Below are 16,129 nucleotides of genomic sequence, written 5' to 3'. Positions count from 1 at the left end.
GAGATCACTAGAGTCAACGAGGCTCCGGCAATGGGCACATCGCAGTCCCTTTGTGGCTCCACACGTGTTGAGAGGCTCATCTGAAATTAATTATGGAACCTACTGTTCCCGAGTGCCAAATCTGCGTTGAGCGGCGCTCGAACACAGACGGCGGGCACTCCACCGAGCGAACCCAGCCAACCGAGCTACGGCTCGTTCACACCGCCCTCTCATTCTGACCATATACACACCATGCCCAACTGAACCAGATGGGCCACATGTCCAATTACAGGCCGGCGTGCCTAACCGGACCAACAGGCCAGCCGAGCACCCCATTCTCTCATGCAATTTTAAAATAAGGTCTCCAAACTTATATTTATTTGCATGTTTAAGATATTATTGTTGGTCAAAACCCACCGGCGAGTAGCGACAGGCAACACGAAGAGCCGGGAGGCTGCCGGGGCGCTGGCTGGCACCGGTCCCTCGGCCAACGACCCAGATCCTGGCACACGCCAATGCTTCCGGAGATGCAGGGCGTGCCACCTGACCTATACCCGATCAGGAAGGTGCAAACATACTTTCGACGATTTGACTACATGCACAAACACGTGTAAACATTAGTCCGAGCCGTGGTCGGCTCCCCGGGACGACTCTTGCATCGACTTTAAAGAGCCGATCGAGTCCCGGTGTCAGATCAGATCTGTATATCTGGATATTAATAGATAAAGCAAATAACTGCAAAAACTACTTCAATTAGATCTAGTTAATCTAATCCACGACGGTAAAAGCTTCACTGCTAGATCGGAACATCCTACACGTAGTTAGGCCTAACGAGCGTAATAGATAACCAAACTTTAACCAGAATAGAGGTCTAAGAATAAGCAAAAGCCGATTCCCGGATCAATCCCTATTAAGATCAAGGCAAAGCATCTAATATGTCGCCAGATCGTCCAACCCGTTTGCAAGGCCTAAAGTAGCAGATATTAAGCCGATTCTTATGTATAAGAACAAACCATAACAGATTAGATCTACTAGATAGAAAAGAAGCAGGGTGTTATCTCTACGCGACTAACTCTATGCAAAGAGAATTAGTATAAGATTAATACGTGATCACGCAGAGACAACATGATATTCGTAAATGATAAACAACAAGAGCATGATAGATCTACTAAAGGTCATGCTACGAATACTAGGATAACTAGCACTACTCGCCATAAAAAATACTTCAGTACGAGTAATTCTAAGGTAAAAGTAAGAACAATGCTGCCCTGATCACAAGAAGTGATCAGGGCAGCATTGTGCTTACTTGGATGAAACCCTAGGATTAGGGGTGGCGGTGCGCCGAGAATTGTTGTTGCGAGACGTGATGACGTTTTCCCTTTACGAATGTCATAGGGTACATATTTATAGTCCGGAGACTTGGAAAACAATCTAAACTAACGTGTCGATATTGGACTCTATCTCTAACTCAAACTGAACTTAAACCTAAAGGTACATGGCCCAGATGGCCCGAACGCCCACGCAGGAGCCGATTCGTAATCCTCCTTTAATTTCTGCATTAAGACCAACTCACTTGCGGCCCATTAATTAACCATGTTAATTTATGGCGATAACAGATATCTAGTTCTGCATATTTATATTTGGGATCCTAGATATTCTGTTTTTAGCTTCTATACTAGATCCTAGATATTCTGTTTTTAGCTTCTATACTAGATAAAACACTGCAATAGATTACATTTATAATTGATGATATAATTGCTTGTTTTAGACCTTGTGTTTAAATAACTTATGATGCAAATTATTTACCTAGAGTAAATAGATAGTTTTTGAGAGCTATGAGTCTTTAGAAATTGCATCATAATATATTATATTGCGGAGATTTTACTGTTTAATATTTACATATATTTTCTGTTTTAGTCGTGGACTCTGACAGAATTTGTATAGTAGAATCTTTACTCCTATACATTGTCTGCTTTTGAGACCAAAAAATTGTATATGTAAACATAAATAGTTTATCATTTTGTTGGTTGGCAATTATTTTAATTGCAATAAAATTGGATCCACTTAATTAAGTGATGCTTAATTAATGATTGTTGTATTTAAAGTAATGTTAGCCCAGTCTAGAAAGGCAAAATGACAGTCAAATCATTTTCGCTAGTAAGGCTAACATAAGAGTGGAATTTTTGCTTAGATCCCTAAAAGGATTTGTGCAAATTATGCCACTATCCAACTATAGCACTATGTGCTTAGTATATTTTTTTGTTTTGTTTCAATTTTCAAACTTAAACAATACCAATACGGTAAAGAACTTTGTTAACCTTATTAATTTGGTAATTTTTTTATAAATTGCATTTAATAAAGGTTGTTCCTCTTAATTAAACATTTTTAATTAATGATGGATTATGCAAAATTGTTATGTCCATTTGGGATCCTAACACAAGTAATGGAGTCCCAGACATTGGCTGCGCTTAATTCATATTGAGTTATTCAGCCTAGAGACCGTGCCTATGGTAGCGATTATTCGCCCATTGCTGAGAGGTCTACATCATGTTTATTTAAATTTGATGATTACCTACGTTGTGTTCTCCCAAATAAGCGTTTGAGAAATATACGAATGGTACACTTTATGGTGATTACCATCATTCATTGTTAAAAGTTACACACAAGTAGTAGAGTCTTAGGCATTGGCTGCGGTATATTCATGTAAATATATCAGTCCAGAGACTGTACCTATAACAATAATTTATTTGCCTACTATTGAGAGATTTACTCTATGTCTCGGACATAGAGATTATCTACTATGTGTGTGCCATATTAATAATGATTGTTTGTGAGGTCTACACACCTTGTGAACCTCTAATTGTTCTGAGTTTAACATTTTGTTGACTACCTCCAACTATCCAAAACAAAGTGAAGATATGGATCCCCTAAATTTTGCATTGGAGATTACAACATCACCATATGATTTTTAATTTACCTTAGGTGTAAATTAATTGAATCAATGGGCTGTCACATGTGTGATATTGACTTCAGAGGAGTTTGATGAACTCGCTCTACATGGTATCATTATCCCCATGGCAGTGGAAAATAGCATTGGTTTTATCCCATTGACTAAGGGAAGAATTTCATGAACCTTAATTAGAGGTTGTTCATTATACATCAAAGATGTTGTAATACTTATTGTCAACGCATAAGTATTGTATGTATCATATTATGAATTTGATACTTGACAATATTTATGGATTTCTATATATTAGATGAGAATTTCATTGAATTCTTGTCATATATAAATATAGATATATGGCAGAACCAGTTTGAATTACACCAGTTTGAGTGCACTAAACACCTAAACGCACCTTAACCGATATAATCACTGGTCTGTCGGGTAACATCCCGATGAAACCACTGAATATCCGATCGAACCACAAGTATACATCCCGCACGAAGGCGAGTAGATATAACAATCCATGATATTTTACATCACATAGATAAGGGTGTAATTTACATCAGAGTTGAAACTAGAAAGTTGAAGAACTTTAAAGATGTTTTACAGAAACTAAATGTAAAAGAGAAGTTCTGCAGCGGAAAAGTAAAACACGACTATATACAAACGTCGTACGGTAGATGTCATGATAAGCCCGAACATGACATCATTCAGCTGATTTATTGCTGGTCAAAGATGGTTCCCATTCCATAGACCAGCCAGGTGGTAAAACACTAGGCCAAGTTAAACTAATGTTTGGCTCCTCACAAGTTATTCCTGAAAATAAGGTCACGAGCAAGACTGAGTATACTAATACTTAGCAAGACTGACCCGTCTAAGGGTATAACATAGCCCTTTTAATTAGACATGCAAGGCTTGTAAAGGCTCTGGAGTTTCTTTTGCTGAAAAGCAACAAAGAGTATGTCCTTAATTTCAAGTTTTAGCTTTTAGGTTCTAGTTTCATTAGTTACTCTAGATTTGCACCTATCTATACAAGCATGGTAATTTTTTTTGCATACAACAAGATTGAGTATCATTTTTGTTTCACTTCTTACTCTATGTGGCAAAGAGATTAAGCAGTCTCAATATCCGTGAGCGGCGGAACAGTTTGAACCGAATTTCAATCCTTGCAAGGTAAACCTAACACACACGCTTGGAGCACTGTTGATTCACTCCCAAGCAACCGTTTGCCTTTCTTTCCGGTTCGTGGATCAGGGCCACTCTTCCCGACTAGAGGGCACCAACCTCGTCCTTCATAGTCGTAGTTGTAGCGCTACATTGTTTAACTGGGCACCAACCTCATCCCATATCCATTTTATTCATCCTATCTCTAAGAAAGAGTGGGGTAAAGTCCACTTGCCGGTCCGATTGGTTACTAGGCTTACCGCGTACCATATTTACGGCATGTGGTTAGTACTTTCAAACGCTTAATCAACACTACGACACACTGCGGCCTTAACAAAATTCAGCTACACAGACGGGATATAAACATGAATCTCGTAACCAAATCCCGTCCATGGTCCTTATAGTGATTGCAAGAAAGTAAACAATCAACTCCTATAAAGCTCGCGAGTGACAGGCAATCACTCGACTTTTACCGGTCCTATTAACATAGCATCTAACTCGGACTTAGTTCTAGTGTTCAATCAATAGATACCTAGAATTATGCATCTAAGGTTTTCATTCAACTCTAATAACTTAAATGCACAAGTAAATAATAACAATAAGTTGCATAATTTAAAATAATGGGATTATACACCTGGGCTTGCCTTTAGTGGTGTCTACAGAGTCAGTGGACTTTGGTTCCTCCGAATCAGAGTTCGGGGCTTCAATTAATTCAACAACGTCGGCTGGAGTTTTGGAGAAATCCCCGTCTGGTTCCTGGATGAGTTCGTATGTTCCGTCGGCTAACGAGGTTGTTTCTATATGCAATGCAATATTTGAAATTTAGTGAAGTGTTTGAGAATAGTTTTCCTTCACTAAAGTGTTGAGAACCAATAAAGTAAACATTAAGATAAATCTTAATAATTTTACTTTACTGGGCAATTGTTTATAGAGTAAAAGTAAACACAATAAACTTCATAAAATTTCATGGAAAAGAGGTTTTTATTTTAATAAAAGGAAACTTTTAATTATTTTCTTAAAACACAAACAAGATATAGAAAGAAAATTTTGAAAGCATAAGCTAGAGTTTATTAAAGGTTTTAGAAAAATTTTGTAAAGTTTGACATGCTTTATAGAACACATGGTTCAAAGCTCACAAGCAAATTCATTTTTGAACATTAGATACAAATAAAAAGGAGCTTTTAGCTAATCCTATTTTTAGAATTTGTTATACAAGAAAATTTTTCAAACTCATAGCATAACACTGTAGTGATAATTAAAAAGAACACAACAAAATTAATTTGACATTTTTTATTTTTCTACATTTTTTAAGATTTTGCAAAGTTCACTAGAAAAAGAATAAAGGGGTTTGTTACTTTTGCAGAAAGGACCTTAGAAAGATTCAAATAATTGCAATCGGGTCCTTGACCCAAGGTAGAAGAAGGCAGGGGGAGGGACGGCCGGATTCCAGCTATGGGGATCGCCGGCGGCGAGGGGCAAGGGGCCAGGAGGCTTCAGGAGTTCGAGGCGAACCTCTGGGTACTTGTGGCGTGGCTGGAGGTGGCCGGGAAGATGGTCGTCGGTGATGGAGCAGAGAGCGGCGGCGGGGTGCACGGCGGCTAGGGCGTTCCGGTGAGGGAATGGCAATGGGAGGAAGTGGAGGAGCTTCACTGGTCTACGGCGAAGCTAACCAAAGGATCGTGGTGGCTGGAGGGGCTTTGTGGCGGCAGGTCGACGGCGGACAGGAGCTCGCCGGAGATGGAGAGGGGGCGGCGGAGGTGTACGCCGGCGAAGAAGCTCGGCCAGGGCTATTTATAGCCAGAAGAGAGGTAGGATGAGAACGAGAGGAGTCCAGTGGACTATCTTGGCAGGAGAGAGGGCGAAATTGGCGATGGCGATATCTTCTCTGCGGCGACTGGCGAGGTGGCGCAAGGGGAGAGTTCGGGGATGGTGTGGTGTGGGACTAGCAGGCTAGTAGAGGCGGCGTTGTGGCGGCGGGGGTCTTGCGTGCGGCGCGTGGGGGCGGTGAGGCGGTTCGGGGAGGTAAAACAGGGGCAGCCAAGCTCGTCGGAGAAGGAAACCGGCAGCGGCGAGCTGCGGCACGTGCGTGGAAGAAAGGGGAGGCGCCAGCGAGGGTTGGAGTGGGACCAGGAGAAAGCTAGGGAGGTCAGGCGGCTTCCAAACAGCGGCGCGGGGCAGCCGGTGGGCGGGGAACCCGCGGCGGTGTGGAGCAGAGCTCCGGCGAGGCTGGGGAAGGAAGAAGAGTATGTAGGGACTGATTTGCAAAAATAGAAAAGTTTAGGGGCTTAAAAGTAAAGTAAAATTTGCCATTGAACTAGGGGCTCAAATAAAAAAGTGCCCAAAATGAATGTTGTTTAGTTTTTCAAGACCTACAACTTTTATGTTGTGCAAATTTTTACTAGATCAAAGGATTTTTAAATATTTTGAAATGTTTGATAGAACTCTATTTAATTAAAGAAAAACACTTTCATGTTGTGCAAATTTCAGCAGGTTTGGGACTTATTTGCAATAAAGCTGCCAAGTAATGATTACTAGCATATTTGCAAGAATGCCCTTCACAATTTTGAAATCACTTCCTAAGTTAATTTTTTTTTGCAAAAAGGGGCTAGTAATTTTGCATAATTACAAATATGCTCTAAATTTGCATTGAAAATTTTTGACTAGCAAACAAAGCTAAACACACAATTGCTCATATCACCTTATGTTCTAATAGCTAGACACCTAAGGTGTCACAGCCTTCCCTCCTAAAAAGAATCTCATCCTGAGATTCTAGAATAGAAAAAGAATGGCAACCCTATTTGGCAAAAGTCCATGAACCAGAATTAAGTAGTGTGACTATAGGTTTGGGATGGATAGAAAAAGTACCCATCATAATTGGTACGTCCCTCGGAAGTTCAGCAAGAGTGGAAAAATTGACCCGTCCTTGTTTAACTTGCATCACCTGCTTCATGCCTTTGCACTGGTTGGAGACTTGGAGTTCTGATTAGAGTTCTGGTTGGAATTCTGGCCCGAAAAAGATTTCTTGGGCTGATGGCAATTTTTGGCGAAGTGTGAGGTACTCCACAATTGAAACAACGGTTGTAGTTGTTCCCACAATTGAACTGTTGATCATTTGGCCTCGGACTAGACTGCTGCTGCTGTTGCTGAGGCACTAAGAATCCAGTTGCTCCTTGTTGCTGGGGTGGCCTGAAAATCCATTTGCCCGATGGAGTGTTCCTCGGTGGAGCCTTGGGAATTGTATTCTGCACCAAACGATACCTCAGTGGCTGCGCACCAGAGGGTCCAGTTGGTACCTTCCTCTTCTTCTCAGCACGATATGCTGTCATGCAATCGTCTTGAGTGATGGCCATATTCACCAGCTCATTATAACTATTGGGACGAGCAAGGTTGAGACGCTCCTCGAGCTTGGTGTTAAGACCACGGTGAAAATGATCCTTTTTTCTTGGCATCGTTGTCTGCATGATGGCCAGCATACTGGCACAGGTGATTGAAGACCTATGCATATTGAAGCACAGTGCGGGTTCCTTGAGTAAGCCCCAAGAATTCATTTAACTTCCGATCCAGCAGTCCTTCGGGAATGTGATGCGCCCTGATGGCAGTCTGAAATTCTTCCCAGTTGACGACATGATCGGCAGGCAGCATGGCACGATAATTATTCCACCAGATGCAGGCGGTGCCACGTACCTGCTGGGTGGCGAAAAGAGTCTTGTTAGCTTCGGAGCATGGTACTGGCAATAAGGCGAACTTTGATTCTATGGTCCGAAGCCATGCATCTGCATCCAGGGGCTCGTCGGTCTTGTGGAACAGCGAGGGATGGGTACCAAAGAAGTCTTGATATCCCGGTGCCAAGGGAATATGTTCATCACGTCCTTGCTGCTGAGAGCATGGCTGATTTTGTTGCCCCCGCACTAATTGACGTAGCAGCTCGGTCTGCAAGGCCATAACTTCCACCAAATTCGGAGGTGGCGGTGGCGGTTGCTGAGATCCACTAGCTTGGCCATGGTTAAACCCTTCGGGGGTACCACGTGTTGAGCCCACCATCTGAATCATGGAAGATATCTATTAGATCCCTGTTTATCTTTGCTTCCATTATCAAATGGTATGATGTCGCCAGAAAGGATCACAAACACGGTAAGATATGATTCATTGAAACGTAAAGTTTCAAAAGAATCAAGAGTGATCAAACTATAAACAAGGCTAGTTGATCATTTGGGAATTCCTTGAACAAAAGATCAAAGTACAAAACTTGATCTAAACTTAAGTAGTTTATCTCTCCTAGGGTTAACTAAATTTAGGTTTTAGAACAAGGCATTCACCATTTTCCTACTAACCAATCAATCAAGATAAGCACTCTAAAAGTCCTTAAAAAGATACTCAAACAAAACACCTTGTTCAAGATTAAAACAATGCATGCACATTCTATCGTCCTCACAAAAATAACTGCCAAATACTTTTGGTCTTACGGGGTTAATTTCGGTGGCACAGATACGTCTCTCTCTATATATCTAGTCGATAGATCCTAACCATTCTTAGCCTATCGAACTGTGGTTAGTGTACCTGCAGAAAACACATAACTTGTATAACTAATGGCCACCTGGTAATACCCATATCACATCACCCTAGGGCTTTACGATCTAGGCACAATCCTTAACGAGTCTAGCGCAGTTTTTATAAACACTTTGTTGAGCACATCTTTTATTCAAAACCTTTCTAAAGTTTGTTGTACCATCCGGAGTATACTTGCCCACTCTGATACCAGCTGTGGTAGAACCAGTTTGAATTACACTAGTTTGAGTGCACTAAATACCTAAACGCACCTTAACCGATATAATCACTGGTCTGTCGGGTAACATCCTGATGAAACCACTGAATATTCGATCGAACCACAAGTACACATCCCGCACGAAGGTGAGTCAGAGATATAATAATCCACGATATTTTACATCACATAGATAAGGGTATAATTTACATCAGAGTTGGAGCTAGAAAGTTGAAGAACTTTAAAGATATTTTACAAAAACTAAGTGTAAAAGAGAAGTTCTGCAGCGGAAAAGTGAAACACGACTATATCCAAACGTCGTAGGGTAGATGTCATGATAAGCCCGAACATGACATCATTCAGCTGATTTATTGCTAGTCGAAGATGGTTCCCATTCAATAGACCAGCCAGGTGATAAACACTAGGCCAAGTTAAACTAGTGTTTGGCTCCTCACAAGTTATTCCTGAAAACAAGGTCACGAGCAAGACTGAGTATACTAATATTCAGCAAGAATGACCCGTCTAACGGTATAACATAGCCCTTTTAATTAGACATGCAAGGCTTGTAATGGCTCGGGAGTTTCTTTTGCTGAAAAGCAACAAAGAGTATGTCCTTAATTTCACTTTTTAGCTTTTAGGTTCTAGTTTCATTAGTTACTCTAGATTTGCACCTATATATACAAGCATGGTAAAAATTTTTGCATACAACAAGATTGAGTATCATCTTTGTTTCACTTCTTACTCTATGTGGCAAAGAGATTAAGCAGTCTCAATATCCGTGAGCAGCGGAACAGTTCGAACTGAATTTCAATCGTTGCAAGGTAAATCTAACACATACGCTTGGAGCACTGTTGAGTCACTCCCAAACAACCGTTTGCCTTTCTTTCCGGTTCGTGGATCAGGGCCACTCTTCCCGACTAGAGGGCACCAACCTCGTCCTTCATAGTCGTAGTTGTAGCACTACATTGTTTAACTGGGCACCAACCTCGTCCCATATCCATTTTATTCATCCTATCTCTAAGAAAGAGTGGGGTAAAGTTCACTTGCCGGTCCGATTGGTTACTAGGCTTACCGCGTACCATATTTACGGCATGTGGTTAGTACTTTCAAACGCTTAATCAACACTACGACACACTGCGGCCTTAACAAAATTCAGCTACACAGACGGGATATAAACATGAATCTCGTAACCAAATCCCGTCCATGGTCCTTATAGTGATTGCAAGAAAGTAAACAATCAACTCCTATAAAGCTCGCGAGTGACAGTCAATCACTCGACTTTTAGCGGTCCTATTACAATAGCATCTAACTCGGACTTAGTTCTACTGTGCAATCAATAGGTACTTAGAATTATACATCTAAGGTTTTCATTCAACTCCAATAACTTAAATGCACAAGTAAATAATAACAATAAGTTGCATAATTTAAAATAATGGGATTATGCACCGGGGCTTGCCTATAGTGGTGTCTATAGAGTCAGTGAACTTTGGTTCCTCAGAAATCAGAGTTCGGGGCTTCAATTAATTCAACAACGTCGGCCGGAGTTTTGGAGAAATCCCCGTCTGGTTCCTGGATGAGTTCGTACGTTCCGTCGGCTAACGAGGTTGTTTCTATATGCAATGCAATATTTGAATTTTAGTGAAGTGTTTGAGTATAGTTTTCCTTCACTAAAGAGTTGAAAACCATTAAAGTAAATATTAAGATAAATCTTAATAATTTTACTTTACTGGACAATTGTTTATAGAGTAAAAGTAAACACAATAAACTTCATAAAATTTCATGGAAAAGAGGTTTTTATTTTAATAAAAGGAAAGTTTTAATTATTTTCTTAAAACACAAACAAGACATAGAAAGAAGTTTTTTTAAAGCATAAGCTAGAGTTTATTAAAGCTTTTAGAAAAATTTTGTAAAGTTTGACATGCTTTAAAGAACACATGGTTCAAACCTCACAAGCAAATTCATTTTTGAACATTAGATACAAATAAAAAGGAGCTTTTAGCTAATCCTATTTTTGAACATTAGATTCAAATCATTGCAATCGGGTCCTTGACCCAAGGAAGAAGAAGGTAGGGGGAGAGACGGCCGGATTTTGGTAAGGGGGATTGCCGGCACCGAGGGGCGAGGGCCTGGAGGCTTCAGGAGTTCGAGGCGAACCTCTGGGTACTTGTGGCGCGGCTGGTGGTGGCCGGGAAGGTGGTCGTCGCCGATGGAGCAGAGAGCGGCGGCGAGGGCGTTCCGGTGAGGGAATGGCGATGGGAGGAAGCGGAGGAGCTTCACTGGTCTACGGTGAAGCTAACCAAAGGATCGTGGTGGCTGGAGGGACTCTGTGGCGGCGGGTCGACGGCGGACAGGAGCTCGCCGGAGATGGAGAGGGGGCGGCGGAGGTTTACACCGGCGAAGAAGCTCGGCCAGGGCTATTTATAGCCAGAAGAGGGGTAGGATGAGCACGAGAGGAGTCCAGTGGATGATCTTGGCAGGAGAGAGGGCGAAATTGGCGACGGCGCTATCTTCTCTGCGGCGACCGGCGAGGTGGCGCAAGGGGAGAGTTCGGGGATGGCGTGGCGTGGGACTATTAGGCCAGTAGAGGCGGCGCTGTGGCAGCGGGGGTCTTGCGTGCGGTGCGTGGGGGCGGCGAGGAGGTTCGGGGAGGTAAAACAGGGGCAGCCAAGCTCGCCGGAGAAGGGAACCATCGGCGGCGAGCTGCGGCGCGTGCGTGGAAGAAAGGGGAGGCGTCAGCGAGGGTTGGAGTGGGGCCAGGAGAATGCTAGGGAGGTCAGGTGGCTTCCAAACAGTTTCGCGGGGCAGCCGGTGAGCGGGGAACCGGCGGCGGCGTGGAGCAGAGCTCCGGTGAGGCTGGGGAAGGAAGAAGAGTAGGTAGGGACTGATTTGCAAAAATAGAAAAGTTCAGAGGCTTAAGAGTAAAGTAAAATTTGCCGCTGAACTAGGGCTCAAATGAAAATATGCCTAAAATAAAAGTTGTTCAGTTTTTCAAGACCTACAACTTTCATGTTGTGCAAATTTTCACTAGATCAAAGGATTTTGAAATATTTTGAAAAGTTTAAAAGAACTCTATTTAATTAAAGAAAAACACTTTTTGATTGCAAATTTCAACAAGTTTGGGACTTATTTAAAATAAAGCTGCCAATTAATAATTACTAGCATTTTTGCAAGAATGCCCTTCACAATTTTGAAATTACTTCCTAAGTTAAAAAATTTTTACAAAAAGGGGCTAGTAATTTTGCATAATTACAAATATGCTCTTAATTTGCTTTGAAAATTTTTGACTATCAAACAAAGCTAAACACACAATTGCTCATATCACCTTATGTTCTAATTGCTAGGCACCTGAGGTGTCACAAGATAGTTCGGGAATCATTCCAACGTGGGAATGGTATGTGCGTAGTGGACATTTTTTTACCACAAACTCTATAATTGGGGAAGCAAAATGTTCCTAGTTCTTATGACAAGAAGAGGGAATAATTTTGGCCATCGTTGATGCGATGCAATGATAGTTTGGTTTATTCTACCACTATCATTCTTCCTATGGATATGAGATAACAATCGAGGATATTTAATCCTAATTCGACTCTTATCTTACAAAATTATAGAGATGTCGAAATATGTTTTCCTTTAGAAACACAAAAGGACAATATAGGATATGGCATATAAGTAATGAGATAAGTCTCATTTTGATTGTATTATGCATAAAATCATTCCCGTACAAAATGTTGCGTATAAGATAATTTTTCACACTGTTGATGCATTCCAAATTTGGAATGATCAACTTTCCCATCCTATGGGATTAGTTGAAAAATTATTAGCAATTCTTTTGGTCATATTTTTTCAAAAGTGTGGTTATGTGAGTGCCACAGTGAAATAGATTTTAAGACTCTCTTATCTTAAAATCATATTATAGTGTCTAAGATTCCATGATTATATTCAAGATAATATGTTTGAGTCTGATACAAACATTGTATGGATAGATCAGGCATTTTATGGTTGTAAAGATTCATCTATAAGATGATCTAGAGTGTGTAAAGTATCCACACTCAACCATGCATTTGGTAAATAATGGCTCAAGTTGTGAGCTCATTATCCTGAACTCTACTGAATTTATATGACTTCAAACAATTGTTTCAGCATTAGAATTCTGTTAAATATCCAAAAGGATAAATGGAATCTATGAGAAAGACATCAAAATAATAAAGGACCGCTGCTAGAGAATTGCTATTTGCCAACTTGGTGTTGGGGTCAGGTAGATTTACACACTCTCAGTGATTAACTACATATCCCCTATATGCACTTAGTACGTGGGAATCCTTGAAGATTTCCTATTTGCGTAAGATTGGGTTACATTGTATACATACCAATCTCACCACCACAACGTACATTGATGGGTACACACAGAAAATTTGGGATCAACATAAGATTTCAATCTCCGTCAATTGTTAAGTATCTAGAACCTCTCAAGGAGGACCTATTTACGGCCCGTACGCTGGGTTTATTTTAATAACGAGCATTTCCAGGCATTAGGGGGAGATTTGACGTACCATAAATAATGCCAGGAAAATATTGGAATGCTTAAGGCATTTCAAGTTCAGGATCACGTACTAAATGAACTGAATTTTGAGTTCAAAGAACTATTATTTGCAAATATTGCAAATAGACTGCCAAATGCATTTACTGATTGCTAAGGTATCTATTAAATTTGTTAATCCTTGCAAGTTATGTGCCAGAAAGAGTGGAGGTACCAAATAAATCCACTCAGCTCCCAATTGTAAATAAGAGGGGGAGAAGTATGGCCATAAAGTAGGATTATTCATTGCTAGCAATAGAATGTTTTCCTTCTAAGATAGTAAATGCATGTCAACCTATGGTTGGCAACACCTTGTGGGTAAATATTTGTTATTACCCGGTGGATGAATGTCATCCACAAACCTAGCTCAGATGTGCACCTAAATACTGATGCTAGGATATCGGAAAGTCATGACTCTCGTTTCAGGAAGTCGCGATGAGTCGTTAATGATATTTTTGAGTCTTGATAGACTGGAGAATTATATGAAATAAAGGCTACACATGTCGACACATATTTTCTCTAAATAAATTGTTTACAACATTCCAAGTCATCCAATTAATAAGACCATGGCAGAGTGTTATTAAACACACTTATTGGAACTTGTTGAATGAAGTAGTATATATAAAGATAGTATTGCTCACCAAGAAAGAGATGGTTTTGCCTATGGAGCTAACATCTCAAGGTATCTTTACTGTGGGATACATAATTGTTTTCATCCTAGAATGTATTGAGAACAATATGGTGGTGAGATACAAAGCAAGACTAGTAGAACAAGGGATTTACGCAAAGCCCAGTCATTGATTTTCAATGCAAATTATTCTTCTAAATAATTATTATAAATTTTCGATACTATCTTTTGATTGGCAGTACAAAAGCATCTATCTTTGCAGTTGATAGTTGATAGATGTAGTGATTGCATATATTTATATGATCACTTAATTTGGTATATTTGTGAAGCTTCCGGGAAGGAGTTCACATACCCAAACCTCATACATAAAATTGCAACATATATTGTGTATTGCTTAAGTCAATATATGGCTTAAAGCAGTTAAGTCGAATTTGGTACAATCGACTTTGTGTGCATTCCTTCAACTTAAGGGATACAAGGTTGATTACACGTGGGTGTTCATTTTTGATGTCCTTGATTGAACTTCATAGTCTTATATGGTGGTTAATAAATTTGACACCATTAGTAATGAACACACATTGATAGCACGTGATAATCAAAGACGGAGTTTAAGTTGGAAGATACAGACTAAACCAATATTTAATTTGTATTTATGATCTAAGCATTTTCTCTCAAGATTTTGTACAAAGCTTCTATATCCAGATCATATTGAGCGATTCAATATGAAGGTATCCTATGATTGTTCTATCTCTAAAAAGGAGAAAGATTATTGTATGTTATAGTGATTGAGATGAGATAATAGGACATATGGTTCATTATCTCTGTGCTGTTAATGCGCTAATATATCTTGCAAAAGTTTCCGGCCGGATATTATTTTGCAAAGATTTGCTTTCTAGTAGCAGCGCTAGTCCAACCAAATATTGGTAGATTGGAATTAAGAGTATCTTTTGATATCTCAAATAGCATATGTGATCTTGGTATAATCCATGATCCGATTAGATGGTTATAATGATTCTGGTTATCTCTAAGATCCCAAAATCCAGATCATTGGAAGGCTTAATGTACATATGGAAAGACCATTTAGTGATAGTCTTTAACTTGACATTTAATGGTCAATTCCAATAATCATTCTGATATTGTATTGCACAAGGCTTCATATGAATGTGTATAGCTTGACAGAATGATAGATCACATATTGAAGTTAGGCGGTATTGATTCTATTGAATCAATAGTCATTACCTATAAAGGTAATGCAACTTATGTTGTGGAGATGAAGACAAGTTACACTTAGTAAGATGGTTCTGCTCCATAAGTAATATGGACATACGAACATTTGCAAAATAAGTGATGTGATAATCTCGTTGAGATATTCACAGAGTCTACCATACTCAACATTTCTTATGTGTTGAGTACATTGGTATGAATTTAATTTGATATTTGCAAGTATCAGGGAGAGAGTCTCTCTAAACAGTAGCTTGTTGCAAACATCATATTGCACTCTTTTTTTCTATGAGTTTTTCCTTTGGGGTTTCTCATATAAAGTTTTTAATGAGCCAATATCAACACAAGGTCATGTCATACCATCCATTTTTTTCATGGGGTTTTTGGTGAATGATATTCGGACATAACATGCATTGTACTTTTTTCTTTATGTGAGTTTTTCCTTTGAGGTTTCTCATATACAATTTTTGATGAGGCAATGCCAGCACAAAGGTATATGCTATATCATCTATTTTCCCCACAGGGGTTTTTGAAAGATTATATTTGAAGCATATTGACCATAGGGTCAAGATGTTATTAGACTAAGACTTTGGGTTTATCTCAAGGGTCTACTAATATTGGTAATTGTATATTATGGTGTTTCTCTTTATTTTTTCCACTGGGTTTTAAGGAGTTTTGCCTTGTATACCGGAATTACTTTAGGTTTTTTTTCACAGGGTTTTCCAAAGATTCTCCTCACATTTTTCCTGAAAGATTTTTGGGGGAGTTTTATATATATATATATATATATATATATATATATATATATATATATATATATATATATATATATATATCGCATCTCCTGATTTTTCCCAT

Source organism: Panicum virgatum, chromosome 7N (assembly GCF_016808335.1).
Source record: "Panicum virgatum strain AP13 chromosome 7N, P.virgatum_v5, whole genome shotgun sequence".
Taxonomy (NCBI): Eukaryota; Viridiplantae; Streptophyta; class Magnoliopsida; order Poales; family Poaceae; genus Panicum; species Panicum virgatum.
The sequence above is the reverse complement of the archived record's forward strand: the minus strand, read 5'-3'. Positions refer to the sequence as shown.